Source organism: Schistocerca serialis, chromosome 4 (assembly GCF_023864345.2).
Source record: "Schistocerca serialis cubense isolate TAMUIC-IGC-003099 chromosome 4, iqSchSeri2.2, whole genome shotgun sequence".
NCBI lineage: Eukaryota > Metazoa > Arthropoda > Insecta > Orthoptera > Acrididae > Schistocerca > Schistocerca serialis.
The window spans coordinates 194,695,040-194,718,147 of record NC_064641.1 but is presented as its reverse complement, the minus strand read 5'-3'; the positions used below and the strand labels follow the sequence as shown (position 1 = coordinate 194,718,147).

General features: G+C 53.5%; 53 non-coding genes across 53 annotated transcripts; 43 read left to right on the top strand and 10 right to left on the bottom strand.

Moving 5' to 3' along the window:
- The first annotated feature begins 89 nt into the window (after positions 1–89).
- Trnam-cau (transfer RNA methionine (anticodon CAU)) lies at positions 90–162 on the top strand. The gene has a single exon. It is a non-coding gene; the product is annotated as a tRNA-Met (tRNA).
- Positions 163–484: 322 nt separating this feature from the next.
- On the top strand, positions 485–556 carry Trnae-uuc (transfer RNA glutamic acid (anticodon UUC)). Its single transcript has one exon. It is a non-coding gene; the product is annotated as a tRNA-Glu (tRNA).
- A 296-nt stretch (positions 557–852) lies between these two features.
- Positions 853–925, top strand: Trnak-uuu (transfer RNA lysine (anticodon UUU)). Its single transcript has one exon. It is a non-coding gene; the product is annotated as a tRNA-Lys (tRNA).
- A 139-nt stretch (positions 926–1,064) lies between these two features.
- On the top strand, positions 1,065–1,146 carry Trnas-aga (transfer RNA serine (anticodon AGA)). Its single transcript has one exon. It is a non-coding gene; the product is annotated as a tRNA-Ser (tRNA).
- Positions 1,147–1,418: 272 nt separating this feature from the next.
- Trnag-ucc (transfer RNA glycine (anticodon UCC)) lies at positions 1,419–1,490 on the bottom strand. The gene has a single exon. It is a non-coding gene; the product is annotated as a tRNA-Gly (tRNA).
- Positions 1,491–2,303: 813 nt separating this feature from the next.
- On the top strand, positions 2,304–2,376 carry Trnam-cau (transfer RNA methionine (anticodon CAU)). The gene has a single exon. It is a non-coding gene; the product is annotated as a tRNA-Met (tRNA).
- A 322-nt stretch (positions 2,377–2,698) lies between these two features.
- Trnae-uuc (transfer RNA glutamic acid (anticodon UUC)) lies at positions 2,699–2,770 on the top strand. Its single transcript has one exon. It is a non-coding gene; the product is annotated as a tRNA-Glu (tRNA).
- Positions 2,771–3,066: 296 nt separating this feature from the next.
- On the top strand, positions 3,067–3,139 carry Trnak-uuu (transfer RNA lysine (anticodon UUU)). The gene has a single exon. It is a non-coding gene; the product is annotated as a tRNA-Lys (tRNA).
- A 139-nt stretch (positions 3,140–3,278) lies between these two features.
- Positions 3,279–3,360, top strand: Trnas-aga (transfer RNA serine (anticodon AGA)). The gene has a single exon. It is a non-coding gene; the product is annotated as a tRNA-Ser (tRNA).
- Positions 3,361–3,632: 272 nt separating this feature from the next.
- Positions 3,633–3,704, bottom strand: Trnag-ucc (transfer RNA glycine (anticodon UCC)). Its single transcript has one exon. It is a non-coding gene; the product is annotated as a tRNA-Gly (tRNA).
- Positions 3,705–4,517: 813 nt separating this feature from the next.
- On the top strand, positions 4,518–4,590 carry Trnam-cau (transfer RNA methionine (anticodon CAU)). The gene has a single exon. It is a non-coding gene; the product is annotated as a tRNA-Met (tRNA).
- A 322-nt stretch (positions 4,591–4,912) lies between these two features.
- Positions 4,913–4,984, top strand: Trnae-uuc (transfer RNA glutamic acid (anticodon UUC)). Its single transcript has one exon. It is a non-coding gene; the product is annotated as a tRNA-Glu (tRNA).
- A 296-nt stretch (positions 4,985–5,280) lies between these two features.
- On the top strand, positions 5,281–5,353 carry Trnak-uuu (transfer RNA lysine (anticodon UUU)). The gene has a single exon. It is a non-coding gene; the product is annotated as a tRNA-Lys (tRNA).
- A 139-nt stretch (positions 5,354–5,492) lies between these two features.
- Positions 5,493–5,574, top strand: Trnas-aga (transfer RNA serine (anticodon AGA)). The gene has a single exon. It is a non-coding gene; the product is annotated as a tRNA-Ser (tRNA).
- A 272-nt stretch (positions 5,575–5,846) lies between these two features.
- Positions 5,847–5,918, bottom strand: Trnag-ucc (transfer RNA glycine (anticodon UCC)). Its single transcript has one exon. It is a non-coding gene; the product is annotated as a tRNA-Gly (tRNA).
- Positions 5,919–6,731: 813 nt separating this feature from the next.
- Trnam-cau (transfer RNA methionine (anticodon CAU)) lies at positions 6,732–6,804 on the top strand. Its single transcript has one exon. It is a non-coding gene; the product is annotated as a tRNA-Met (tRNA).
- A 322-nt stretch (positions 6,805–7,126) lies between these two features.
- On the top strand, positions 7,127–7,198 carry Trnae-uuc (transfer RNA glutamic acid (anticodon UUC)). Its single transcript has one exon. It is a non-coding gene; the product is annotated as a tRNA-Glu (tRNA).
- A 296-nt stretch (positions 7,199–7,494) lies between these two features.
- Positions 7,495–7,567, top strand: Trnak-uuu (transfer RNA lysine (anticodon UUU)). Its single transcript has one exon. It is a non-coding gene; the product is annotated as a tRNA-Lys (tRNA).
- A 139-nt stretch (positions 7,568–7,706) lies between these two features.
- On the top strand, positions 7,707–7,788 carry Trnas-aga (transfer RNA serine (anticodon AGA)). The gene has a single exon. It is a non-coding gene; the product is annotated as a tRNA-Ser (tRNA).
- A 274-nt stretch (positions 7,789–8,062) lies between these two features.
- On the bottom strand, positions 8,063–8,134 carry Trnag-ucc (transfer RNA glycine (anticodon UCC)). The gene has a single exon. It is a non-coding gene; the product is annotated as a tRNA-Gly (tRNA).
- Positions 8,135–8,947: 813 nt separating this feature from the next.
- On the top strand, positions 8,948–9,020 carry Trnam-cau (transfer RNA methionine (anticodon CAU)). Its single transcript has one exon. It is a non-coding gene; the product is annotated as a tRNA-Met (tRNA).
- Positions 9,021–9,342: 322 nt separating this feature from the next.
- On the top strand, positions 9,343–9,414 carry Trnae-uuc (transfer RNA glutamic acid (anticodon UUC)). Its single transcript has one exon. It is a non-coding gene; the product is annotated as a tRNA-Glu (tRNA).
- Positions 9,415–9,710: 296 nt separating this feature from the next.
- Positions 9,711–9,783, top strand: Trnak-uuu (transfer RNA lysine (anticodon UUU)). The gene has a single exon. It is a non-coding gene; the product is annotated as a tRNA-Lys (tRNA).
- A 139-nt stretch (positions 9,784–9,922) lies between these two features.
- On the top strand, positions 9,923–10,004 carry Trnas-aga (transfer RNA serine (anticodon AGA)). Its single transcript has one exon. It is a non-coding gene; the product is annotated as a tRNA-Ser (tRNA).
- A 272-nt stretch (positions 10,005–10,276) lies between these two features.
- Positions 10,277–10,348, bottom strand: Trnag-ucc (transfer RNA glycine (anticodon UCC)). The gene has a single exon. It is a non-coding gene; the product is annotated as a tRNA-Gly (tRNA).
- An 813-nt stretch (positions 10,349–11,161) lies between these two features.
- Trnam-cau (transfer RNA methionine (anticodon CAU)) lies at positions 11,162–11,234 on the top strand. Its single transcript has one exon. It is a non-coding gene; the product is annotated as a tRNA-Met (tRNA).
- A 322-nt stretch (positions 11,235–11,556) lies between these two features.
- On the top strand, positions 11,557–11,628 carry Trnae-uuc (transfer RNA glutamic acid (anticodon UUC)). Its single transcript has one exon. It is a non-coding gene; the product is annotated as a tRNA-Glu (tRNA).
- Positions 11,629–11,924: 296 nt separating this feature from the next.
- Positions 11,925–11,997, top strand: Trnak-uuu (transfer RNA lysine (anticodon UUU)). The gene has a single exon. It is a non-coding gene; the product is annotated as a tRNA-Lys (tRNA).
- A 139-nt stretch (positions 11,998–12,136) lies between these two features.
- On the top strand, positions 12,137–12,218 carry Trnas-aga (transfer RNA serine (anticodon AGA)). Its single transcript has one exon. It is a non-coding gene; the product is annotated as a tRNA-Ser (tRNA).
- A 272-nt stretch (positions 12,219–12,490) lies between these two features.
- Positions 12,491–12,562, bottom strand: Trnag-ucc (transfer RNA glycine (anticodon UCC)). Its single transcript has one exon. It is a non-coding gene; the product is annotated as a tRNA-Gly (tRNA).
- An 813-nt stretch (positions 12,563–13,375) lies between these two features.
- Trnam-cau (transfer RNA methionine (anticodon CAU)) lies at positions 13,376–13,448 on the top strand. Its single transcript has one exon. It is a non-coding gene; the product is annotated as a tRNA-Met (tRNA).
- Positions 13,449–13,770: 322 nt separating this feature from the next.
- On the top strand, positions 13,771–13,842 carry Trnae-uuc (transfer RNA glutamic acid (anticodon UUC)). Its single transcript has one exon. It is a non-coding gene; the product is annotated as a tRNA-Glu (tRNA).
- Positions 13,843–14,138: 296 nt separating this feature from the next.
- On the top strand, positions 14,139–14,211 carry Trnak-uuu (transfer RNA lysine (anticodon UUU)). The gene has a single exon. It is a non-coding gene; the product is annotated as a tRNA-Lys (tRNA).
- A 139-nt stretch (positions 14,212–14,350) lies between these two features.
- Positions 14,351–14,432, top strand: Trnas-aga (transfer RNA serine (anticodon AGA)). The gene has a single exon. It is a non-coding gene; the product is annotated as a tRNA-Ser (tRNA).
- A 272-nt stretch (positions 14,433–14,704) lies between these two features.
- Positions 14,705–14,776, bottom strand: Trnag-ucc (transfer RNA glycine (anticodon UCC)). Its single transcript has one exon. It is a non-coding gene; the product is annotated as a tRNA-Gly (tRNA).
- Positions 14,777–15,589: 813 nt separating this feature from the next.
- On the top strand, positions 15,590–15,662 carry Trnam-cau (transfer RNA methionine (anticodon CAU)). The gene has a single exon. It is a non-coding gene; the product is annotated as a tRNA-Met (tRNA).
- Positions 15,663–15,984: 322 nt separating this feature from the next.
- On the top strand, positions 15,985–16,056 carry Trnae-uuc (transfer RNA glutamic acid (anticodon UUC)). Its single transcript has one exon. It is a non-coding gene; the product is annotated as a tRNA-Glu (tRNA).
- Positions 16,057–16,352: 296 nt separating this feature from the next.
- On the top strand, positions 16,353–16,425 carry Trnak-uuu (transfer RNA lysine (anticodon UUU)). The gene has a single exon. It is a non-coding gene; the product is annotated as a tRNA-Lys (tRNA).
- A 139-nt stretch (positions 16,426–16,564) lies between these two features.
- Positions 16,565–16,646, top strand: Trnas-aga (transfer RNA serine (anticodon AGA)). The gene has a single exon. It is a non-coding gene; the product is annotated as a tRNA-Ser (tRNA).
- Positions 16,647–16,918: 272 nt separating this feature from the next.
- Trnag-ucc (transfer RNA glycine (anticodon UCC)) lies at positions 16,919–16,990 on the bottom strand. The gene has a single exon. It is a non-coding gene; the product is annotated as a tRNA-Gly (tRNA).
- Positions 16,991–17,803: 813 nt separating this feature from the next.
- Positions 17,804–17,876, top strand: Trnam-cau (transfer RNA methionine (anticodon CAU)). The gene has a single exon. It is a non-coding gene; the product is annotated as a tRNA-Met (tRNA).
- A 322-nt stretch (positions 17,877–18,198) lies between these two features.
- On the top strand, positions 18,199–18,270 carry Trnae-uuc (transfer RNA glutamic acid (anticodon UUC)). Its single transcript has one exon. It is a non-coding gene; the product is annotated as a tRNA-Glu (tRNA).
- Positions 18,271–18,566: 296 nt separating this feature from the next.
- Trnak-uuu (transfer RNA lysine (anticodon UUU)) lies at positions 18,567–18,639 on the top strand. Its single transcript has one exon. It is a non-coding gene; the product is annotated as a tRNA-Lys (tRNA).
- Positions 18,640–18,778: 139 nt separating this feature from the next.
- On the top strand, positions 18,779–18,860 carry Trnas-aga (transfer RNA serine (anticodon AGA)). Its single transcript has one exon. It is a non-coding gene; the product is annotated as a tRNA-Ser (tRNA).
- A 272-nt stretch (positions 18,861–19,132) lies between these two features.
- On the bottom strand, positions 19,133–19,204 carry Trnag-ucc (transfer RNA glycine (anticodon UCC)). Its single transcript has one exon. It is a non-coding gene; the product is annotated as a tRNA-Gly (tRNA).
- Positions 19,205–20,017: 813 nt separating this feature from the next.
- On the top strand, positions 20,018–20,090 carry Trnam-cau (transfer RNA methionine (anticodon CAU)). Its single transcript has one exon. It is a non-coding gene; the product is annotated as a tRNA-Met (tRNA).
- A 322-nt stretch (positions 20,091–20,412) lies between these two features.
- On the top strand, positions 20,413–20,484 carry Trnae-uuc (transfer RNA glutamic acid (anticodon UUC)). Its single transcript has one exon. It is a non-coding gene; the product is annotated as a tRNA-Glu (tRNA).
- A 296-nt stretch (positions 20,485–20,780) lies between these two features.
- Trnak-uuu (transfer RNA lysine (anticodon UUU)) lies at positions 20,781–20,853 on the top strand. Its single transcript has one exon. It is a non-coding gene; the product is annotated as a tRNA-Lys (tRNA).
- A 139-nt stretch (positions 20,854–20,992) lies between these two features.
- On the top strand, positions 20,993–21,074 carry Trnas-aga (transfer RNA serine (anticodon AGA)). Its single transcript has one exon. It is a non-coding gene; the product is annotated as a tRNA-Ser (tRNA).
- A 272-nt stretch (positions 21,075–21,346) lies between these two features.
- Trnag-ucc (transfer RNA glycine (anticodon UCC)) lies at positions 21,347–21,418 on the bottom strand. Its single transcript has one exon. It is a non-coding gene; the product is annotated as a tRNA-Gly (tRNA).
- Positions 21,419–22,231: 813 nt separating this feature from the next.
- Trnam-cau (transfer RNA methionine (anticodon CAU)) lies at positions 22,232–22,304 on the top strand. Its single transcript has one exon. It is a non-coding gene; the product is annotated as a tRNA-Met (tRNA).
- Positions 22,305–22,626: 322 nt separating this feature from the next.
- On the top strand, positions 22,627–22,698 carry Trnae-uuc (transfer RNA glutamic acid (anticodon UUC)). The gene has a single exon. It is a non-coding gene; the product is annotated as a tRNA-Glu (tRNA).
- A 296-nt stretch (positions 22,699–22,994) lies between these two features.
- Trnak-uuu (transfer RNA lysine (anticodon UUU)) lies at positions 22,995–23,067 on the top strand. The gene has a single exon. It is a non-coding gene; the product is annotated as a tRNA-Lys (tRNA).
- The last annotated feature ends 41 nt before the right edge of the window (positions 23,068–23,108 follow it).

The following is a 23,108-nucleotide window of genomic DNA, read 5'->3' as shown; positions in this document are numbered from 1 at the left end:
GCAACACAACAGATTCTTGAGAAAGCGCAAACTGTCTATCTCTAATATGCGAGACTTACCAAGTTTCCTGGGACGTTGCTTGCAAACGTGCCTCGGTAGCGCAGTGGGTAGCGCGTAAGTCTCATAATCTTAAGGTCGTGAGTTCGATCCTCACCCGGGGCATTTAATTTGCTGTACATCATGGCTGAATTAACGGCGTTGCTGTTGCTAGGGAACGAACTGAATTGTCGTTTGTTATCCACAAGGAGCCCACGCCTCAGCGTTAAAATGTTTACATCCAGCTATGGCAAGGTACAGCTTTGACCTTTCTCCTCCCCTGTTGTGAGTAAAATATGATGCAAACTGCAATGAATTGTCAGTTTCGAGCTGTGCGCCATGCCAGTCTGCAAGCGCAAATATGCTCGCAAACAGAGAACACCACTAAGTCCGGATTCAGCACGAAAAGCGAGAGGAGAGGGAGTAAATCTGACATTTATCGAGCAAATCCGGTGTGGTCTAGTGGCTAGGATACCTGGCTTTCACCCAGGAGGCCCGGGTTCGATTCCCGGTACCGGAAGGGAAGTTTTTGCGCACACGACCCTCCATGTTTTGGCCCTCCAACCCTCGTTTGTCGCCCTCCTTCCGGAGCTTCAACCGAGCGTAATCGGGGAAAACAGGCACGAGATGCAATTACTGTCAGCACCGGGGTAAAGGGAGAAGAGGCACTGGTCCGCTGTTGGGCTGCTACCAGCGTCAGTGGCAAGTCGGTGAAGTCGCCAGTTGCGCCAGAAGCCAGCAATTACCGTAGTACGCCTACACACGCGTTCCAGTTATTCACATTGCCTGCAGCTGCTCCATCCACAGCAAGCGTGAGCCCGGATAGCTCAGTCGGTAGAGCATTAGGCTTTTAACCTAAGGGTCCAGGGTTCGAGTCCCTGTCCGGGCGAAGATTTTAACGCTTCCGTAATGGCTCGTCTCGTAGCGCTGGTAGCCCTGCCGTAATCAGTGCACGGAGTTCGTTTCCTGTCAACATTCTGCGCAGAACGGTTTGATTTTTCACGATTCGAGGGGACTTTTGGCTGCGAGCAGTCGTGGCCGAGTGGTTAAGGCGTCTGACTAGAAATCATATTCCCTCTGGGAGCGTAGGTTCGAGTCCTACCGACTGCGTCTCTTTTTTTTTTATTTTTTTGTTTAAGAAGAAGGAGCACAAAACTTCGCAGTTTGCCTGTACTTCGCTACACCTCACCTCTCACAGCCGTTTATATCGCCTGTCCTCTTGATAAGGGCGAATTCCAAGCGTCAGCTTTCGCGTCAGCCGAGCAAAGTCGGGACAAGTCGGGACATACTACAGGATGGCCTGGAGTGGAGCAACGACGGAAAGAAAACGTTAATGTAACAGCACGTGGCTCACATACTCAGACGTAAAAATTTGCGCCCGTTGCGGTGGCCGGGAATCGAACCCGGATCAACGGCTGGGAAGGCAACTATGCTCACCATTACACCACCACCGCACAGCCGCTGCTCGTAACGCCGCGCTGTGTCGGCTTCCCGCCCGCCGGCAGCGGCCCACGGTGATAGTAGCTGTAGGCGCTTTACGAGGTAGGAGGGTGCATCCACACGCGTTCGGGCAGCGCCTCCACGCACGCTGCGTCTTTGGGCAAGACTCGTCGCCGCGGCCGCAAGGTTACTCACACGATAGTGATGAGCGGTCGCTTTAAGGCAGTGTAGTGGGGGACTCCGCGTGTGTAGCACTTTTTTCGGCTGTATCCGGCGTCGTTGGGTGGCAATCCCACTTTCCCTGCAGACAGCTACTCTGGAATATGCTCGGGAAGCACGGCCGACCGCCCCCAACAAATGCAACTAAAAAAATGAGAACAACAACTAAAAAAGTGGTAGGTTGTTCGCCTACCACTCGGGCGGCCCGGGTTCGATTCCCGGCCGATGCATCGTTTTGCTGTTCTCGCTATAATGCTGCCGCGCCGATTGCTCGTTTGAGCTGCGTCAGCCTCAGGAATGTATAGCAGGATTCGCTGTGAGAAGAACCAAACACGCAGCACGCAAGAGACCGTACTTGGACGGACGCGTGCTATTTCTGAACTCTAGCGTCAGCCTGGCCCTACAGGCCGCTGTGTTCAGGTGCCGCAAGGGCGATGTACTGTAACCTCAGGCAGTGCTGCTTTCCGTTGAAAAAGCCGCGGCAGCAGTTTAATCTAGCAATTCGGGAAAGCACGTGTAGCAACACAACAGATTCTTGAGAAAGCGCAAACTGTCTATCTCTAATATGCGAGACTTACCAAGTTTCCTGGGACGTTGCTTGCAAACGTGCCTCGGTAGCGCAGTGGGTAGCGCGTAAGTCTCATAATCTTAAGGTCGTGAGTTCGATCCTCACCCGGGGCATTTAATTTGCTGTACATCATGGCTGAATTAACGGCGTTGCTGTTGCTAGGGAACGAACTGAATTGTCGTTTGTTATCCACAAGGAGCCCACGCCTCAGCGTTAAAATGTTTACATCCAGCTATGGCAAGGTACAGCTTTGACCTTTCTCCTCCCCTGTTGTGAGTAAAATATGATGCAAACTGCAATGAATTGTCAGTTTCGAGCTGTGCGCCATGCCAGTCTGCAAGCGCAAATATGCTCGCAAACAGAGAACACCACTAAGTCCGGATTCAGCACGAAAAGCGAGAGGAGAGGGAGTAAATCTGACGTTTATCGAGCAAATCCGGTGTGGTCTAGTGGCTAGGATACCTGGCTTTCACCCAGGAGGCCCGGGTTCGATTCCCGGTACCGGAAGGGAAGTTTTTGCGCACACGACCCTCCATGTTTTGGCCCTCCAACCCTCGTTTGTCGCCCTCCTTCCGGAGCTTCAACCGAGCGTAATCGGGGAAAACAGGCACGAGATGCAATTACTGTCAGCACCGGGGTAAAGGGAGAAGAGGCACTGGTCCGCTGTTGGGCTGCTACCAGCGTCAGTGGCAAGTCGGTGAAGTCGCCAGTTGCGCCAGAAGCCAGCAATTACCGTAGTACGCCTACACACGCGTTCCAGTTATTCACATTGCCTGCAGCTGCTCCATCCACAGCAAGCGTGAGCCCGGATAGCTCAGTCGGTAGAGCATTAGGCTTTTAACCTAAGGGTCCAGGGTTCGAGTCCCTGTCCGGGCGAAGATTTTAACGCTTCCGTAATGGCTCGTCTCGTAGCGCTGGTAGCCCTGCCGTAATCAGTGCACGGAGTTCGTTTCCTGTCAACATTCTGCGCAGAACGGTTTGATTTTTCACGATTCGAGGGGACTTTTGGCTGCGAGCAGTCGTGGCCGAGTGGTTAAGGCGTCTGACTAGAAATCATATTCCCTCTGGGAGCGTAGGTTCGAGTCCTACCGACTGCGTCTCTTTTTTTTTTATTTTTTTGTTTAAGAAGAAGGAGCACAAAACTTCGCAGTTTGCCTGTACTTCGCTACACCTCACCTCTCACAGCCGTTTATATCGCCTGTCCTCTTGATAAGGGCGAATTCCAAGCGTCAGCTTTCGCGTCAGCCGAGCAAAGTCGGGACAAGTCGGGACATACTACAGGATGGCCTGGAGTGGAGCAACGACGGAAAGAAAACGTTAATGTAACAGCACGTGGCTCACATACTCAGACGTAAAAATTTGCGCCCGTTGCGGTGGCCGGGAATCGAACCCGGATCAACTGCTGGGAAGGCAACTATGCTCACCATTACACCACCACCGCACAGCCGCTGCTCGTAACGCCGCGCTGTGTCGGCTTCCCGCCCGCCGGCAGCGGCCCACGGTGATAGTAGCTGTAGGCGCTTTACGAGGTAGGAGGGTGCATCCACACGCGTTCGGGCAGCGCCTCCACGCACGCTGCGTCTTTGGGCAAGACTCGTCGCCGCGGCCGCAAGGTTACTCACACGATAGTGATGAGCGGTCGCTTTAAGGCAGTGTAGTGGGGGACTCCGCGTGTGTAGCACTTTTTTCGGCTGTATCCGGCGTCGTTGGGTGGCAATCCCACTTTCCCTGCAGACAGCTACTCTGGAATATGCTCGGGAAGCACGGCCGACCGCCCCCAACAAATGCAACTAAAAAAATGAGAACAACAACTAAAAAAGTGGTAGGTTGTTCGCCTACCACTCGGGCGGCCCGGGTTCGATTCCCGGCCGATGCATCGTTTTGCTGTTCTCGCTATAATGCTGCCGCGCCGATTGCTCGTTTGAGCTGCGTCAGCCTCAGGAATGTATAGCAGGATTCGCTGTGAGAAGAACCAAACACGCAGCACGCAAGAGACCGTACTTGGACGGACGCGTGCTATTTCTGAACTCTAGCGTCAGCCTGGCCCTACAGGCCGCTGTGTTCAGGTGCCGCAAGGGCGATGTACTGTAACCTCAGGCAGTGCTGCTTTCCGTTGAAAAAGCCGCGGCAGCAGTTTAATCTAGCAATTCGGGAAAGCACGTGTAGCAACACAACAGATTCTTGAGAAAGCGCAAACTGTCTATCTCTAATATGCGAGACTTACCAAGTTTCCTGGGACGTTGCTTGCAAACGTGCCTCGGTAGCGCAGTGGGTAGCGCGTAAGTCTCATAATCTTAAGGTCGTGAGTTCGATCCTCACCCGGGGCATTTAATTTGCTGTACATCATGGCTGAATTAACGGCGTTGCTGTTGCTAGGGAACGAACTGAATTGTCGTTTGTTATCCACAAGGAGCCCACGCCTCAGCGTTAAAATGTTTACATCCAGCTATGGCAAGGTACAGCTTTGACCTTTCTCCTCCCCTGTTGTGAGTAAAATATGATGCAAACTGCAATGAATTGTCAGTTTCGAGCTGTGCGCCATGCCAGTCTGCAAGCGCAAATATGCTCGCAAACAGAGAACACCACTAAGTCCGGATTCAGCACGAAAAGCGAGAGGAGAGGGAGTAAATCTGACATTTATCGAGCAAATCCGGTGTGGTCTAGTGGCTAGGATACCTGGCTTTCACCCAGGAGGCCCGGGTTCGATTCCCGGTACCGGAAGGGAAGTTTTTGCGCACACGACCCTCCATGTTTTGGCCCTCCAACCCTCGTTTGTCGCCCTCCTTCCGGAGCTTCAACCGAGCGTAATCGGGGAAAACAGGCACGAGATGCAATTACTGTCAGCACCGGGGTAAAGGGAGAAGAGGCACTGGTCCGCTGTTGGGCTGCTACCAGCGTCAGTGGCAAGTCGGTGAAGTCGCCAGTTGCGCCAGAAGCCAGCAATTACCGTAGTACGCCTACACACGCGTTCCAGTTATTCACATTGCCTGCAGCTGCTCCATCCACAGCAAGCGTGAGCCCGGATAGCTCAGTCGGTAGAGCATTAGGCTTTTAACCTAAGGTTCCAGGGTTCGAGTCCCTGTCCGGGCGAAGATTTTAACGCTTCCGTAATGGCTCGTCTCGTAGCGCTGGTAGCCCTGCCGTAATCAGTGCACGGAGTTCGTTTCCTGTCAACATTCTGCGCAGAACGGTTTGATTTTTCACGATTCGAGGGGACTTTTGGCTGCGAGCAGTCGTGGCCGAGTGGTTAAGGCGTCTGACTAGAAATCAGATTCCCTCTGGGAGCGTAGGTTCGAGTCCTACCGACTGCGTCTCTTTTTTTTTTATTTTTTTGTTTAAGAAGAAGGAGCACAAAACTTCGCAGTTTGCCTGTACTTCGCTACACCTCACCTCTCACAGCCGTTTATATCGCCTGTCCTCTTGATAAGGGCGAATTCCAAGCGTCAGCTTTCGCGTCAGCCGAGCAAAGTCGGGACAAGTCGGGACATACTACAGGATGGCCTGGAGTGGAGCAACGACGGAAAGAAAACGTTAATGTAACAGCACGTGGCTCACATACTCAGACGTAAAAATTTGCGCCCGTTGCGGTGGCCGGGAATCGAACCCGGATCAACTGCTGGGAAGGCAACTATGCTCACCATTACACCACCACCGCACAGCCGCTGCTCGTAACGCCGCGCTGTGTCGGCTTCCCGCCCGCCGGCAGCGGCCCACGGTGATAGTAGCTGTAGGCGCTTTACGAGGTAGGAGGGTGCATCCACACGCGTTCGGGCAGCGCCTCCACGCACGCTGCGTCTTTGGGCAAGACTCGTCGCCGCGGCCGCAAGGTTACTCACACGATAGTGATGAGCGGTCGCTTTAAGGCAGTGTAGTGGGGGACTCCGCGTGTGTAGCACTTTTTTCGGCTGTATCCGGCGTCGTTGGGTGGCAATCCCACTTTCCCTGCAGACAGCTACTCTGGAATATGCTCGGGAAGCACGGCCGACCGCCCCCAACAAATGCAACTAAAAAAATGAGAACAACAACTAAAAAAGTGGTAGGTTGTTCGCCTACCACTCGGGCGGCCCGGGTTCGATTCCCGGCCGATGCATCGTTTTGCTGTTCTCGCTATAATGCTGCCGCGCCGATTGCTCGTTTGAGCTGCGTCAGCCTCAGGAATGTATAGCAGGATTCGCTGTGAGAAGAACCAAACACGCAGCACGCAAGAGACCGTACTTGGACGGACGCGTGCTATTTCTGAACTCTAGCGTCAGCCTGGCCCTACAGGCCGCTGTGTTCAGGTGCCGCAAGGGCGATGTACTGTAACCTCAGGCAGTGCTGCTTTCCGTTGAAAAAGCCGCGGCAGCAGTTTAATCTAGCAATTCGGGAAAGCACGTGTAGCAACACAACAGATTCTTGAGAAAGCGCAAACTGTCTATCTCTAATATGCGAGACTTACCAAGTTTCCTGGGACGTTGCTTGCAAACGTGCCTCGGTAGCGCAGTGGGTAGCGCGTAAGTCTCATAATCTTAAGGTCGTGAGTTCGATCCTCACCCGGGGCATTTAATTTGCTGTACATCATGGCTGAATTAACGGCGTTGTTGTTGCTAGGGAACGAACTGAATTGTCGTTTGTTATCCACAAGGAGCCCACGCCTCAGCGTTAAAATGTTTACATCCAGCTATGGCAAGGTACAGCTTTGACCTTTCTCCTCCCCTGTTGTGAGTAAAATATGATGCAAACTGCAATGAATTGTCAGTTTCGAGCTGTGCGCCATGCCAGTCTGCAAGCGCAAATATGCTCGCAAACAGAGAACACCACTAAGTCCGGATTCAGCACGAAAAGCGAGAGGAGAGGGAGTAAATCTGACGTTTATCGAGCAAATCCGGTGTGGTCTAGTGGCTAGGATACCTGGCTTTCACCCAGGAGGCCCGGGTTCGATTCCCGGTACCGGAAGGGAAGTTTTTGCGCACACGACCCTCCATGTTTTGGCCCTCCAACCCTCGTTTGTCGCCCTCCTTCCGGAGCTTCAACCGAGCGTAATCGGGGAAAACAGGCACGAGATGCAATTACTGTCAGCACCGGGGTAAAGGGAGAAGAGGCACTGGTCCGCTGTTGGGCTGCTACCAGCGTCAGTGGCAAGTCGGTGAAGTCGCCAGTTGCGCCAGAAGCCAGCAATTACCGTAGTACGCCTACACACGCGTTCCAGTTATTCACATTGCCTGCAGCTGCTCCATCCACAGCAAGCGTGAGCCCGGATAGCTCAGTCGGTAGAGCATTAGGCTTTTAACCTAAGGGTCCAGGGTTCGAGTCCCTGTCCGGGCGAAGATTTTAACGCTTCCGTAATGGCTCGTCTCGTAGCGCTGGTAGCCCTGCCGTAATCAGTGCACGGAGTTCGTTTCCTGTCAACATTCTGCGCAGAACGGTTTGATTTTTCACGATTCGAGGGGACTTTTGGCTGCGAGCAGTCGTGGCCGAGTGGTTAAGGCGTCTGACTAGAAATCAGATTCCCTCTGGGAGCGTAGGTTCGAGTCCTACCGACTGCGTCTCTCTTTTTTTTTTATTTTTTTGTTTAAGAAGAAGGAGCACAAAACTTCGCAGTTTGCCTGTACTTCGCTACACCTCACCTCTCACAGCCGTTTATATCGCCTGTCCTCTTGATAAGGGCGAATTCCAAGCGTCAGCTTTCGCGTCAGCCGAGCAAAGTCGGGACAAGTCGGGACATACTACAGGATGGCCTGGAGTGGAGCAACGACGGAAAGAAAACGTTAATGTAACAGCACGTGGCTCACATACTCAGACGTAAAAATTTGCGCCCGTTGCGGTGGCCGGGAATCGAACCCGGATCAACTGCTGGGAAGGCAACTATGCTCACCATTACACCACCACCGCACAGCCGCTGCTCGTAACGCCGCGCTGTGTCGGCTTCCCGCCCGCCGGCAGCGGCCCACGGTGATAGTAGCTGTAGGCGCTTTACGAGGTAGGAGGGTGCATCCACACGCGTTCGGGCAGCGCCTCCACGCACGCTGCGTCTTTGGGCAAGACTCGTCGCCGCGGCCGCAAGGTTACTCACACGATAGTGATGAGCGGTCGCTTTAAGGCAGTGTAGTGGGGGACTCCGCGTGTGTAGCACTTTTTTCGGCTGTATCCGGCGTCGTTGGGTGGCAATCCCACTTTCCCTGCAGACAGCTACTCTGGAATATGCTCGGGAAGCACGGCCGACCGCCCCCAACAAATGCAACTAAAAAAATGAGAACAACAACTAAAAAAGTGGTAGGTTGTTCGCCTACCACTCGGGCGGCCCGGGTTCGATTCCCGGCCGATGCATCGTTTTGCTGTTCTCGCTATAATGCTGCCGCGCCGATTGCTCGTTTGAGCTGCGTCAGCCTCAGGAATGTATAGCAGGATTCGCTGTGAGAAGAACCAAACACGCAGCACGCAAGAGACCGTACTTGGACGGACGCGTGCTATTTCTGAACTCTAGCGTCAGCCTGGCCCTACAGGCCGCTGTGTTCAGGTGCCGCAAGGGCGATGTACTGTAACCTCAGGCAGTGCTGCTTTCCGTTGAAAAAGCCGCGGCAGCAGTTTAATCTAGCAATTCGGGAAAGCACGTGTAGCAACACAACAGATTCTTGAGAAAGCGCAAACTGTCTATCTCTAATATGCGAGACTTACCAAGTTTCCTGGGACGTTGCTTGCAAACGTGCCTCGGTAGCGCAGTGGGTAGCGCGTAAGTCTCATAATCTTAAGGTCGTGAGTTCGATCCTCACCCGGGGCATTTAATTTGCTGTACATCATGGCTGAATTAACGGCGTTGTTGTTGCTAGGGAACGAACTGAATTGTCGTTTGTTATCCACAAGGAGCCCACGCCTCAGCGTTAAAATGTTTACATCCAGCTATGGCAAGGTACAGCTTTGACCTTTCTCCTCCCCTGTTGTGAGTAAAATATGATGCAAACTGCAATGAATTGTCAGTTTCGAGCTGTGCGCCATGCCAGTCTGCAAGCGCAAATATGCTCGCAAACAGAGAACACCACTAAGTCCGGATTCAGCACGAAAAGCGAGAGGAGAGGGAGTAAATCTGACGTTTATCGAGCAAATCCGGTGTGGTCTAGTGGCTAGGATACCTGGCTTTCACCCAGGAGGCCCGGGTTCGATTCCCGGTACCGGAAGGGAAGTTTTTGCGCACACGACCCTCCATGTTTTGGCCCTCCAACCCTCGTTTGTCGCCCTCCTTCCGGAGCTTCAACCGAGCGTAATCGGGGAAAACAGGCACGAGATGCAATTACTGTCAGCACCGGGGTAAAGGGAGAAGAGGCACTGGTCCGCTGTTGGGCTGCTACCAGCGTCAGTGGCAAGTCGGTGAAGTCGCCAGTTGCGCCAGAAGCCAGCAATTACCGTAGTACGCCTACACACGCGTTCCAGTTATTCACATTGCCTGCAGCTGCTCCATCCACAGCAAGCGTGAGCCCGGATAGCTCAGTCGGTAGAGCATTAGGCTTTTAACCTAAGGGTCCAGGGTTCGAGTCCCTGTCCGGGCGAAGATTTTAACGCTTCCGTAATGGCTCGTCTCGTAGCGCTGGTAGCCCTGCCGTAATCAGTGCACGGAGTTCGTTTCCTGTCAACATTCTGCGCAGAACGGTTTGATTTTTCACGATTCGAGGGGACTTTTGGCTGCGAGCAGTCGTGGCCGAGTGGTTAAGGCGTCTGACTAGAAATCAGATTCCCTCTGGGAGCGTAGGTTCGAGTCCTACCGACTGCGTCTCTTTTTTTTTTATTTTTTTGTTTAAGAAGAAGGAGCACAAAACTTCGCAGTTTGCCTGTACTTCGCTACACCTCACCTCTCACAGCCGTTTATATCGCCTGTCCTCTTGATAAGGGCGAATTCCAAGCGTCAGCTTTCGCGTCAGCCGAGCAAAGTCGGGACAAGTCGGGACATACTACAGGATGGCCTGGAGTGGAGCAACGACGGAAAGAAAACGTTAATGTAACAGCACGTGGCTCACATACTCAGACGTAAAAATTTGCGCCCGTTGCGGTGGCCGGGAATCGAACCCGGATCAACTGCTGGGAAGGCAACTATGCTCACCATTACACCACCACCGCACAGCCGCTGCTCGTAACGCCGCGCTGTGTCGGCTTCCCGCCCGCCGGCAGCGGCCCACGGTGATAGTAGCTGTAGGCGCTTTACGAGGTAGGAGGGTGCATCCACACGCGTTCGGGCAGCGCCTCCACGCACGCTGCGTCTTTGGGCAAGACTCGTCGCCGCGGCCGCAAGGTTACTCACACGATAGTGATGAGCGGTCGCTTTAAGGCAGTGTAGTGGGGGACTCCGCGTGTGTAGCACTTTTTTCGGCTGTATCCGGCGTCGTTGGGTGGCAATCCCACTTTCCCTGCAGACAGCTACTCTGGAATATGCTCGGGAAGCACGGCCGACCGCCCCCAACAAATGCAACTAAAAAAATGAGAACAACAACTAAAAAAGTGGTAGGTTGTTCGCCTACCACTCGGGCGGCCCGGGTTCGATTCCCGGCCGATGCATCGTTTTGCTGTTCTCGCTATAATGCTGCCGCGCCGATTGCTCGTTTGAGCTGCGTCAGCCTCAGGAATGTATAGCAGGATTCGCTGTGAGAAGAACCAAACACGCAGCACGCAAGAGACCGTACTTGGACGGACGCGTGCTATTTCTGAACTCTAGCGTCAGCCTGGCCCTACAGGCCGCTGTGTTCAGGTGCCGCAAGGGCGATGTACTGTAACCTCAGGCAGTGCTGCTTTCCGTTGAAAAAGCCGCGGCAGCAGTTTAATCTAGCAATTCGGGAAAGCACGTGTAGCAACACAACAGATTCTTGAGAAAGCGCAAACTGTCTATCTCTAATATGCGAGACTTACCAAGTTTCCTGGGACGTTGCTTGCAAACGTGCCTCGGTAGCGCAGTGGGTAGCGCGTAAGTCTCATAATCTTAAGGTCGTGAGTTCGATCCTCACCCGGGGCATTTAATTTGCTGTACATCATGGCTGAATTAACGGCGTTGTTGTTGCTAGGGAACGAACTGAATTGTCGTTTGTTATCCACAAGGAGCCCACGCCTCAGCGTTAAAATGTTTACATCCAGCTATGGCAAGGTACAGCTTTGACCTTTCTCCTCCCCTGTTGTGAGTAAAATATGATGCAAACTGCAATGAATTGTCAGTTTCGAGCTGTGCGCCATGCCAGTCTGCAAGCGCAAATATGCTCGCAAACAGAGAACACCACTAAGTCCGGATTCAGCACGAAAAGCGAGAGGAGAGGGAGTAAATCTGACGTTTATCGAGCAAATCCGGTGTGGTCTAGTGGCTAGGATACCTGGCTTTCACCCAGGAGGCCCGGGTTCGATTCCCGGTACCGGAAGGGAAGTTTTTGCGCACACGACCCTCCATGTTTTGGCCCTCCAACCCTCGTTTGTCGCCCTCCTTCCGGAGCTTCAACCGAGCGTAATCGGGGAAAACAGGCACGAGATGCAATTACTGTCAGCACCGGGGTAAAGGGAGAAGAGGCACTGGTCCGCTGTTGGGCTGCTACCAGCGTCAGTGGCAAGTCGGTGAAGTCGCCAGTTGCGCCAGAAGCCAGCAATTACCGTAGTACGCCTACACACGCGTTCCAGTTATTCACATTGCCTGCAGCTGCTCCATCCACAGCAAGCGTGAGCCCGGATAGCTCAGTCGGTAGAGCATTAGGCTTTTAACCTAAGGGTCCAGGGTTCGAGTCCCTGTCCGGGCGAAGATTTTAACGCTTCCGTAATGGCTCGTCTCGTAGCGCTGGTAGCCCTGCCGTAATCAGTGCACGGAGTTCGTTTCCTGTCAACATTCTGCGCAGAACGGTTTGATTTTTCACGATTCGAGGGGACTTTTGGCTGCGAGCAGTCGTGGCCGAGTGGTTAAGGCGTCTGACTAGAAATCAGATTCCCTCTGGGAGCGTAGGTTCGAGTCCTACCGACTGCGTCTCTTTTTTTTTTATTTTTTTGTTTAAGAAGAAGGAGCACAAAACTTCGCAGTTTGCCTGTACTTCGCTACACCTCACCTCTCACAGCCGTTTATATCGCCTGTCCTCTTGATAAGGGCGAATTCCAAGCGTCAGCTTTCGCGTCAGCCGAGCAAAGTCGGGACAAGTCGGGACATACTACAGGATGGCCTGGAGTGGAGCAACGACGGAAAGAAAACGTTAATGTAACAGCACGTGGCTCACATACTCAGACGTAAAAATTTGCGCCCGTTGCGGTGGCCGGGAATCGAACCCGGATCAACTGCTGGGAAGGCAACTATGCTCACCATTACACCACCACCGCACAGCCGCTGCTCGTAACGCCGCGCTGTGTCGGCTTCCCGCCCGCCGGCAGCGGCCCACGGTGATAGTAGCTGTAGGCGCTTTACGAGGTAGGAGGGTGCATCCACACGCGTTCGGGCAGCGCCTCCACGCACGCTGCGTCTTTGGGCAAGACTCGTCGCCGCGGCCGCAAGGTTACTCACACGATAGTGATGAGCGGTCGCTTTAAGGCAGTGTAGTGGGGGACTCCGCGTGTGTAGCACTTTTTTCGGCTGTATCCGGCGTCGTTGGGTGGCAATCCCACTTTCCCTGCAGACAGCTACTCTGGAATATGCTCGGGAAGCACGGCCGACCGCCCCCAACAAATGCAACTAAAAAAATGAGAACAACAACTAAAAAAGTGGTAGGTTGTTCGCCTACCACTCGGGCGGCCCGGGTTCGATTCCCGGCCGATGCATCGTTTTGCTGTTCTCGCTATAATGCTGCCGCGCCGATTGCTCGTTTGAGCTGCGTCAGCCTCAGGAATGTATAGCAGGATTCGCTGTGAGAAGAACCAAACACGCAGCACGCAAGAGACCGTACTTGGACGGACGCGTGCTATTTCTGAACTCTAGCGTCAGCCTGGCCCTACAGGCCGCTGTGTTCAGGTGCCGCAAGGGCGATGTACTGTAACCTCAGGCAGTGCTGCTTTCCGTTGAAAAAGCCGCGGCAGCAGTTTAATCTAGCAATTCGGGAAAGCACGTGTAGCAACACAACAGATTCTTGAGAAAGCGCAAACTGTCTATCTCTAATATGCGAGACTTACCAAGTTTCCTGGGACGTTGCTTGCAAACGTGCCTCGGTAGCGCAGTGGGTAGCGCGTAAGTCTCATAATCTTAAGGTCGTGAGTTCGATCCTCACCCGGGGCATTTAATTTGCTGTACATCATGGCTGAATTAACGGCGTTGTTGTTGCTAGGGAACGAACTGAATTGTCGTTTGTTATCCACAAGGAGCCCACGCCTCAGCGTTAAAATGTTTACATCCAGCTATGGCAAGGTACAGCTTTGACCTTTCTCCTCCCCTGTTGTGAGTAAAATATGATGCAAACTGCAATGAATTGTCAGTTTCGAGCTGTGCGCCATGCCAGTCTGCAAGCGCAAATATGCTCGCAAACAGAGAACACCACTAAGTCCGGATTCAGCACGAAAAGCGAGAGGAGAGGGAGTAAATCTGACGTTTATCGAGCAAATCCGGTGTGGTCTAGTGGCTAGGATACCTGGCTTTCACCCAGGAGGCCCGGGTTCGATTCCCGGTACCGGAAGGGAAGTTTTTGCGCACACGACCCTCCATGTTTTGGCCCTCCAACCCTCGTTTGTCGCCCTCCTTCCGGAGCTTCAACCGAGCGTAATCGGGGAAAACAGGCACGAGATGCAATTACTGTCAGCACCGGGGTAAAGGGAGAAGAGGCACTGGTCCGCTGTTGGGCTGCTACCAGCGTCAGTGGCAAGTCGGTGAAGTCGCCAGTTGCGCCAGAAGCCAGCAATTACCGTAGTACGCCTACACACGCGTTCCAGTTATTCACATTGCCTGCAGCTGCTCCATCCACAGCAAGCGTGAGCCCGGATAGCTCAGTCGGTAGAGCATTAGGCTTTTAACCTAAGGGTCCAGGGTTCGAGTCCCTGTCCGGGCGAAGATTTTAACGCTTCCGTAATGGCTCGTCTCGTAGCGCTGGTAGCCCTGCCGTAATCAGTGCACGGAGTTCGTTTCCTGTCAACATTCTGCGCAGAACGGTTTGATTTTTCACGATTCGAGGGGACTTTTGGCTGCGAGCAGTCGTGGCCGAGTGGTTAAGGCGTCTGACTAGAAATCAGATTCCCTCTGGGAGCGTAGGTTCGAGTCCTACCGACTGCGTCTCTTTTTTTTTTATTTTTTTGTTTAAGAAGAAGGAGCACAAAACTTCGCAGTTTGCCTGTACTTCGCTACACCTCACCTCTCACAGCCGTTTATATCGCCTGTCCTCTTGATAAGGGCGAATTCCAAGCGTCAGCTTTCGCGTCAGCCGAGCAAAGTCGGGACAAGTCGGGACATACTACAGGATGGCCTGGAGTGGAGCAACGACGGAAAGAAAACGTTAATGTAACAGCACGTGGCTCACATACTCAGACGTAAAAATTTGCGCCCGTTGCGGTGGCCGGGAATCGAACCCGGATCAACTGCTGGGAAGGCAACTATGCTCACCATTACACCACCACCGCACAGCCGCTGCTCGTAACGCCGCGCTGTGTCGGCTTCCCGCCCGCCGGCAGCGGCCCACGGTGATAGTAGCTGTAGGCGCTTTACGAGGTAGGAGGGTGCATCCACACGCGTTCGGGCAGCGCCTCCACGCACGCTGCGTCTTTGGGCAAGACTCGTCGCCGCGGCCGCAAGGTTACTCACACGATAGTGATGAGCGGTCGCTTTAAGGCAGTGTAGTGGGGGACTCCGCGTGTGTAGCACTTTTTTCGGCTGTATCCGGCGTCGTTGGGTGGCAATCCCACTTTCCCTGCAGACAGCTACTCTGGAATATGCTCGGGAAGCACGGCCGACCGCCCCCAACAAATGCAACTAAAAAAATGAGAACAACAACTAAAAAAGTGGTAGGTTGTTCGCCTACCACTCGGGCGGCCCGGGTTCGATTCCCGGCCGATGCATCGTTTTGCTGTTCTCGCTATAATGCTGCCGCGCCGATTGCTCGTTTGAGCTGCGTCAGCCTCAGGAATGTATAGCAGGATTCGCTGTGAGAAGAACCAAACACGCAGCACGCAAGAGACCGTACTTGGACGGACGCGTGCTATTTCTGAACTCTAGCGTCAGCCTGGCCCTACAGGCCGCTGTGTTCAGGTGCCGCAAGGGCGATGTACTGTAACCTCAGGCAGTGCTGCTTTCCGTTGAAAAAGCCGCGGCAGCAGTTTAATCTAGCAATTCGGGAAAGCACGTGTAGCAACACAACAGATTCTTGAGAAAGCGCAAACTGTCTATCTCTAATATGCGAGACTTACCAAGTTTCCTGGGACGTTGCTTGCAAACGTGCCTCGGTAGCGCAGTGGGTAGCGCGTAAGTCTCATAATCTTAAGGTCGTGAGTTCGATCCTCACCCGGGGCATTTAATTTGCTGTACATCATGGCTGAATTAACGGCGTTGTTGTTGCTAGGGAACGAACTGAATTGTCGTTTGTTATCCACAAGGAGCCCACGCCTCAGCGTTAAAATGTTTACATCCAGCTATGGCAAGGTACAGCTTTGACCTTTCTCCTCCCCTGTTGTGAGTAAAATATGATGCAAACTGCAATGAATTGTCAGTTTCGAGCTGTGCGCCATGCCAGTCTGCAAGCGCAAATATGCTCGCAAACAGAGAACACCACTAAGTCCGGATTCAGCACGAAAAGCGAGACGAGAGGGAGTAAATCTGACGTTTATCGAGCAAATCCGGTGTGGTCTAGTGGCTAGGATACCTGGCTTTCACCCAGGAGGCCCGGGTTCGATTCCCGGTACCGGAAGGGAAGTTTTTGCGCACACGACCCTCCATGTTTTGGCCCTCCAACCCTCGTTTGTCGCCCTCCTTCCGGAGCTTCAACCGAGCGTAATCGGGGAAAACAGGCACGAGATGCAATTACTGTCAGCACCGGGGTAAAGGGAGAAGAGGCACTGGTCCGCTGTTGGGCTGCTACCAGCGTCAGTGGCAAGTCGGTGAAGTCGCCAGTTGCGCCAGAAGCCAGCAATTACCGTAGTACGCCTACACACGCGTTCCAGTTATTCACATTGCCTGCAGCTGCTCCATCCACAGCAAGCGTGAGCCCGGATAGCTCAGTCGGTAGAGCATTAGGCTTTTAACCTAAGGGTCCAGGGTTCGAGTCCCTGTCCGGGCGAAGATTTTAACGCTTCCGTAATGGCTCGTCTCGTAGCGCTGGTAGCCCTGCCGTAATCAGTGCACGGAGTTCGTTTCCTGTCAACATTCTGCGCAGAACGGTTTGATTTTTCACGATTCGAGGGGACTTTTGGCTGCGAGCAGTCGTGGCCGAGTGGTTAAGGCGTCTGACTAGAAATCAGATTCCCTCTGGGAGCGTAGGTTCGAGTCCTACCGACTGCGTCTCTTTTTTTTTTATTTTTTTGTTTAAGAAGAAGGAGCACAAAACTTCGCAGTTTGCCTGTACTTCGCTACACCTCACCTCTCACAGCCGTTTATATCGCCTGTCCTCTTGATAAGGGCGAATTCCAAGCGTCAGCTTTCGCGTCAGCCGAGCAAAGTCGGGACAAGTCGGGACATACTACAGGATGGCCTGGAGTGGAGCAACGACGGAAAGAAAACGTTAATGTAACAGCACGTGGCTCACATACTCAGACGTAAAAATTTGCGCCCGTTGCGGTGGCCGGGAATCGAACCCGGATCAACTGCTGGGAAGGCAACTATGCTCACCATTACACCACCACCGCACAGCCGCTGCTCGTAACGCCGCGCTGTGTCGGCTTCCCGCCCGCCGGCAGCGGCCCACGGTGATAGTAGCTGTAGGCGCTTTACGAGGTAGGAGGGTGCATCCACACGCGTTCGGGCAGCGCCTCCACGCACGCTGCGTCTTTGGGCAAGACTCGTCGCCGCGGCCGCAAGGTTACTCACACGATAGTGATGAGCGGTCGCTTTAAGGCAGTGTAGTGGGGGACTCCGCGTGTGTAGCACTTTTTTCGGCTGTATCCGGCGTCGTTGGGTGGCAATCCCACTTTCCCTGCAGACAGCTACTCTGGAATATGCTCGGGAAGCACGGCCGACCGCCCCCAACAAATGCAACTAAAAAAATGAGAACAACAACTAAAAAAGTGGTAGGTTGTTCGCCTACCACTCGGGCGGCCCGGGTTCGATTCCCGGCCGATGCATCGTTTTGCTGTTCTCGCTATAATGCTGCCGCGCCGATTGCTCGTTTGAGCTGCGTCAGCCTCAGGAATGTATAGCAGGATTCGCTGTGAGAAGAACCAAACACGCAGCACGCAAGAGACCGTACTTGGACGGACGCGTGCTATTTCTGAACTCTAGCGTCAGCCTGGCCCTACAGGCCGCTGTGTTCAGGTGCCGCAAGGGCGATGTACTGTAACCTCAGGCAGTGCTGCTTTCCGTTGAAAAAGCCGCGGCAGCAGTTTAATCTAGCAATTCGGGAAAGCACGTGTAGCAACACAACAGATTCTTGAGAAAGCGCAAACTGTCTATCTCTAATATGCGAGACTTACCAAGTTTCCTGGGACGTTGCTTGCAAACGTGCCTCGGTAGCGCAGTGGGTAGCGCGTAAGTCTCATAATCTTAAGGTCGTGAGTTCGATCCTCACCCGGGGCATTTAATTTGCTGTACATCATGGCTGAATTAACGGCGTTGTTGTTGCTAGGGAACGAACTGAATTGTCGTTTGTTATCCACAAGGAGCCCACGCCTCAGCGTTAAAATGTTTACATCCAGCTATGGCAAGGTACAGCTTTGACCTTTCTCCTCCCCTGTTGTGAGTAAAATATGATGCAAACTGCAATGAATTGTCAGTTTCGAGCTGTGCGCCATGCCAGTCTGCAAGCGCAAATATGCTCGCAAACAGAGAACACCACTAAGTCCGGATTCAGCACGAAAAGCGAGAGGAGAGGGAGTAAATCTGACGTTTATCGAGCAAATCCGGTGTGGTCTAGTGGCTAGGATACCTGGCTTTCACCCAGGAGGCCCGGGTTCGATTCCCGGTACCGGAAGGGAAGTTTTTGCGCACACGACCCTCCATGTTTTGGCCCTCCAACCCTCGTTTGTCGCCCTCCTTCCGGAGCTTCAACCGAGCGTAATCGGGGAAAACAGGCACGAGATGCAATTACTGTCAGCACCGGGGTAAAGGGAGAAGAGGCACTGGTCCGCTGTTGGGCTGCTACCAGCGTCAGTGGCAAGTCGGTGAAGTCGCCAGTTGCGCCAGAAGCCAGCAATTACCGTAGTACGCCTACACACGCGTTCCAGTTATTCACATTGCCTGCAGCTGCTCCATCCACAGCAAGCGTGAGCCCGGATAGCTCAGTCGGTAGAGCATTAGGCTTTTAACCTAAGGGTCCAGGGTTCGAGTCCCTGTCCGGGCGAAGATTTTAACGCTTCCGTAATGGCTCGTCTCGTAGCGCTGGTAGCCCTGCCGTAATCAGTGCACGGAGTTCGTTTCCTGTCAACATTCTGCGCAGAACGGTTTGATTTTTCACGATTCGAGGGGACTTTTGGCTGCGAGCAGTCGTGGCCGAGTGGTTAAGGCGTCTGACTAGAAATCAGATTCCCTCTGGGAGCGTAGGTTCGAGTCCTACCGACTGCGTCTCTTTTTTTTTTATTTTTTTGTTTAAGAAGAAGGAGCACAAAACTTCGCAGTTTGCCTGTACTTCGCTACACCTCACCTCTCACAGCCGTTTATATCGCCTGTCCTCTTGATAAGGGCGAATTCCAAGCGTCAGCTTTCGCGTCAGCCGAGCAAAGTCGGGACAAGTCGGGACATACTACAGGATGGCCTGGAGTGGAGCAACGACGGAAAGAAAACGTTAATGTAACAGCACGTGGCTCACATACTCAGACGTAAAAATTTGCGCCCGTTGCGGTGGCCGGGAATCGAACCCGGATCAACTGCTGGGAAGGCAACTATGCTCACCATTACACCACCACCGCACAGCCGCTGCTCGTAACGCCGCGCTGTGTCGGCTTCCCGCCCGCCGGCAGCGGCCCACGGTGATAGTAGCTGTAGGCGCTTTACGAGGTAGGAGGGTGCATCCACACGCGTTCGGGCAGCGCCTCCACGCACGCTGCGTCTTTGGGCAAGACTCGTCGCCGCGGCCGCAAGGTTACTCACACGATAGTGATGAGCGGTCGCTTTAAGGCAGTGTAGTGGGGGACTCCGCGTGTGTAGCACTTTTTTCGGCTGTATCCGGCGTCGTTGGGTGGCAATCCCACTTTCCCTGCAGACAGCTACTCTGGAATATGCTCGGGAAGCACGGCCGACCGCCCCCAACAAATGCAACTAAAAAAATGAGAACAACAACTAAAAAAGTGGTAGGTTGTTCGCCTACCACTCGGGCGGCCCGGGTTCGATTCCCGGCCGATGCATCGTTTTGCTGTTCTCGCTATAATGCTGCCGCGCCGATTGCTCGTTTGAGCTGCGTCAGCCTCAGGAATGTATAGCAGGATTCGCTGTGAGAAGAACCAAACACGCAGCACGCAAGAGACCGTACTTGGACGGACGCGTGCTATTTCTGAACTCTAGCGTCAGCCTGGCCCTACAGGCCGCTGTGTTCAGGTGCCGCAAGGGCGATGTACTGTAACCTCAGGCAGTGCTGCTTTCCGTTGAAAAAGCCGCGGCAGCAGTTTAATCTAGCAATTCGGGAAAGCACGTGTAGCAACACAACAGATTCTTGAGAAAGCGCAAACTGTCTATCTCTAATATGCGAGACTTACCAAGTTTCCTGGGACGTTGCTTGCAAACGTGCCTCGGTAGCGCAGTGGGTAGCGCGTAAGTCTCATAATCTTAAGGTCGTGAGTTCGATCCTCACCCGGGGCATTTAATTTGCTGTACATCATGGCTGAATTAACGGCGTTGTTGTTGCTAGGGAACGAACTGAATTGTCGTTTGTTATCCACAAGGAGCCCACGCCTCAGCGTTAAAATGTTTACATCCAGCTATGGCAAGGTACAGCTTTGACCTTTCTCCTCCCCTGTTGTGAGTAAAATATGATGCAAACTGCAATGAATTGTCAGTTTCGAGCTGTGCGCCATGCCAGTCTGCAAGCGCAAATATGCTCGCAAACAGAGAACACCACTAAGTCCGGATTCAGCACGAAAAGCGAGAGGAGAGGGAGTAAATCTGACGTTTATCGAGCAAATCCGGTGTGGTCTAGTGGCTAGGATACCTGGCTTTCACCCAGGAGGCCCGGGTTCGATTCCCGGTACCGGAAGGGAAGTTTTTGCGCACACGACCCTCCATGTTTTGGCCCTCCAACCCTCGTTTGTCGCCCTCCTTCCGGAGCTTCAACCGAGCGTAATCGGGGAAAACAGGCACGAGATGCAATTACTGTCAGCACCGGGGTAAAGGGAGAAGAGGCACTGGTCCGCTGTTGGGCTGCTACCAGCGTCAGTGGCAAGTCGGTGAAGTCGCCAGTTGCGCCAGAAGCCAGCAATTACCGTAGTACGCCTACACACGCGTTCCAGTTATTCACATTGCCTGCAGCTGCTCCATCCACAGCAAGCGTGAGCCCGGATAGCTCAGTCGGTAGAGCATTAGGCTTTTAACCTAAGGGTCCAGGGTTCGAGTCCCTGTCCGGGCGAAGATTTTAACGCTTCCGTAATGGCTCGTCTCGTAGCGCTGGTAGCCCTGCCGTAATCAGTGCACGGAGTTCGTTTCCTGTCAACATTCTGCGCAGAACGGTTTGATTTTTCACGATTCGAGGGGACTTTTGGCTGCGAGCAGTCGTGGCCGAGTGGTTAAGGCGTCTGACTAGAAATCAGATTCCCTCTGGGAGCGTAGGTTCGAGTCCTACCGACTGCGTCTCTTTTTTTTTTATTTTTTTGTTTAAGAAGAAGGAGCACAAAACTTCGCAGTTTGCCTGTACTTCGCTACACCTCACCTCTCACAGCCGTTTATATCGCCTGTCCTCTTGATAAGGGCGAATTCCAAGCGTCAGCTTTCGCGTCAGCCGAGCAAAGTCGGGACAAGTCGGGACATACTACAGGATGGCCTGGAGTGGAGCAACGACGGAAAGAAAACGTTAATGTAACAGCACGTGGCTCACATACTCAGACGTAAAAATTTGCGCCCGTTGCGGTGGCCGGGAATCGAACCCGGATCAACTGCTGGGAAGGCAACTATGCTCACCATTACACCACCACCGCACAGCCGCTGCTCGTAACGCCGCGCTGTGTCGGCTTCCCGCCCGCCGGCAGCGGCCCACGGTGATAGTAGCTGTAGGCGCTTTACGAGGTAGGAGGGTGCATCCACACGCGTTCGGGCAGCGCCTCCACGCACGCTGCGTCTTTGGGCAAGACTCGTCGCCGCGGCCGCAAGGTTACTCACACGATAGTGATGAGCGGTCGCTTTAAGGCAGTGTAGTGGGGGACTCCGCGTGTGTAGCACTTTTTTCGGCTGTATCCGGCGTCGTTGGGTGGCAATCCCACTTTCCCTGCAGACAGCTACTCTGGAATATGCTCGGGAAGCACGGCCGACCGCCCCCAACAAATGCAACTAAAAAAATGAGAACAACAACTAAAAAAGTGGTAGGTTGTTCGCCTACCACTCGGGCGGCCCGGGTTCGATTCCCGGCCGATGCATCGTTTTGCTGTTCTCGCTATAATGCTGCCGCGCCGATTGCTCGTTTGAGCTGCGTCAGCCTCAGGAATGTATAGCAGGATTCGCTGTGAGAAGAACCAAACACGCAGCACGCAAGAGACCGTACTTGGACGGACGCGTGCTATTTCTGAACTCTAGCGTCAGCCTGGCCCTACAGGCCGCTGTGTTCAGGTGCCGCAAGGGCGATGTACTGTAACCTCAGGCAGTGCTGCTTTCCGTTGAAAAAGCCGCGGCAGCAGTTTAATCTAGCAATTCGGGAAAGCACGTGTAGCAACACAACAGATTCTTGAGAAAGCGCAAACTGTCTATCTCTAATATGCGAGACTTACCAAGTTTCCTGGGACGTTGCTTGCAAACGTGCCTCGGTAGCGCAGTGGGTAGCGCGTAAGTCTCATAATCTTAAGGTCGTGAGTTCGATCCTCACCCGGGGCATTTAATTTGCTGTACATCATGGCTGAATTAACGGCGTTGCTGTTGCTAGGGAACGAACTGAATTGTCGTTTGTTATCCACAAGGAGCCCACGCCTCAGCGTTAAAATGTTTACATCCAGCTATGGCAAGGTACAGCTTTGACCTTTCTCCTCCCCTGTTGTGAGTAAAATATGATGCAAACTGCAATGAATTGTCAGTTTCGAGCTGTGCGCCATGCCAGTCTGCAAGCGCAAATATGCTCGCAAACAGAGAACACCACTAAGTCCGGATTCAGCACGAAAAGCGAGAGGAGAGGGAGTAAATCTGACATTTATCGAGCAAATCCGGTGTGGTCTAGTGGCTAGGATACCTGGCTTTCACCCAGGAGGCCCGGGTTCGATTCCCGGTACCGGAAGGGAAGTTTTTGCGCACACGACCCTCCATGTTTTGGCCCTCCAACCCTCGTTTGTCGCCCTCCTTCCGGAGCTTCAACCGAGCGTAATCGGGGAAAACAGGCACGAGATGCAATTACTGTCAGCACCGGGGTAAAGGGAGAAGAGGCACTGGTCCGCTGTTGGGCTGCTACCAGCGTCAGTGGCAAGTCGGTGAAGTCGCCAGTTGCGCCAGAAGCCAGCAATTACCGTAGTACGCCTACACACGCGTTCCAGTTATTCACATTGCCTGCAGCTGCTCCATCCACAGCAAGCGTGAGCCCGGATAGCTCAGTCGGTAGAGCATTAGGCTTTTAACCTAAGGGTCCAGGGTTCGAGTCCCTGTCCGGGCGAAGATTTTAACGCTTCCGTAATGGCTCGTCTCGTAGCGCTG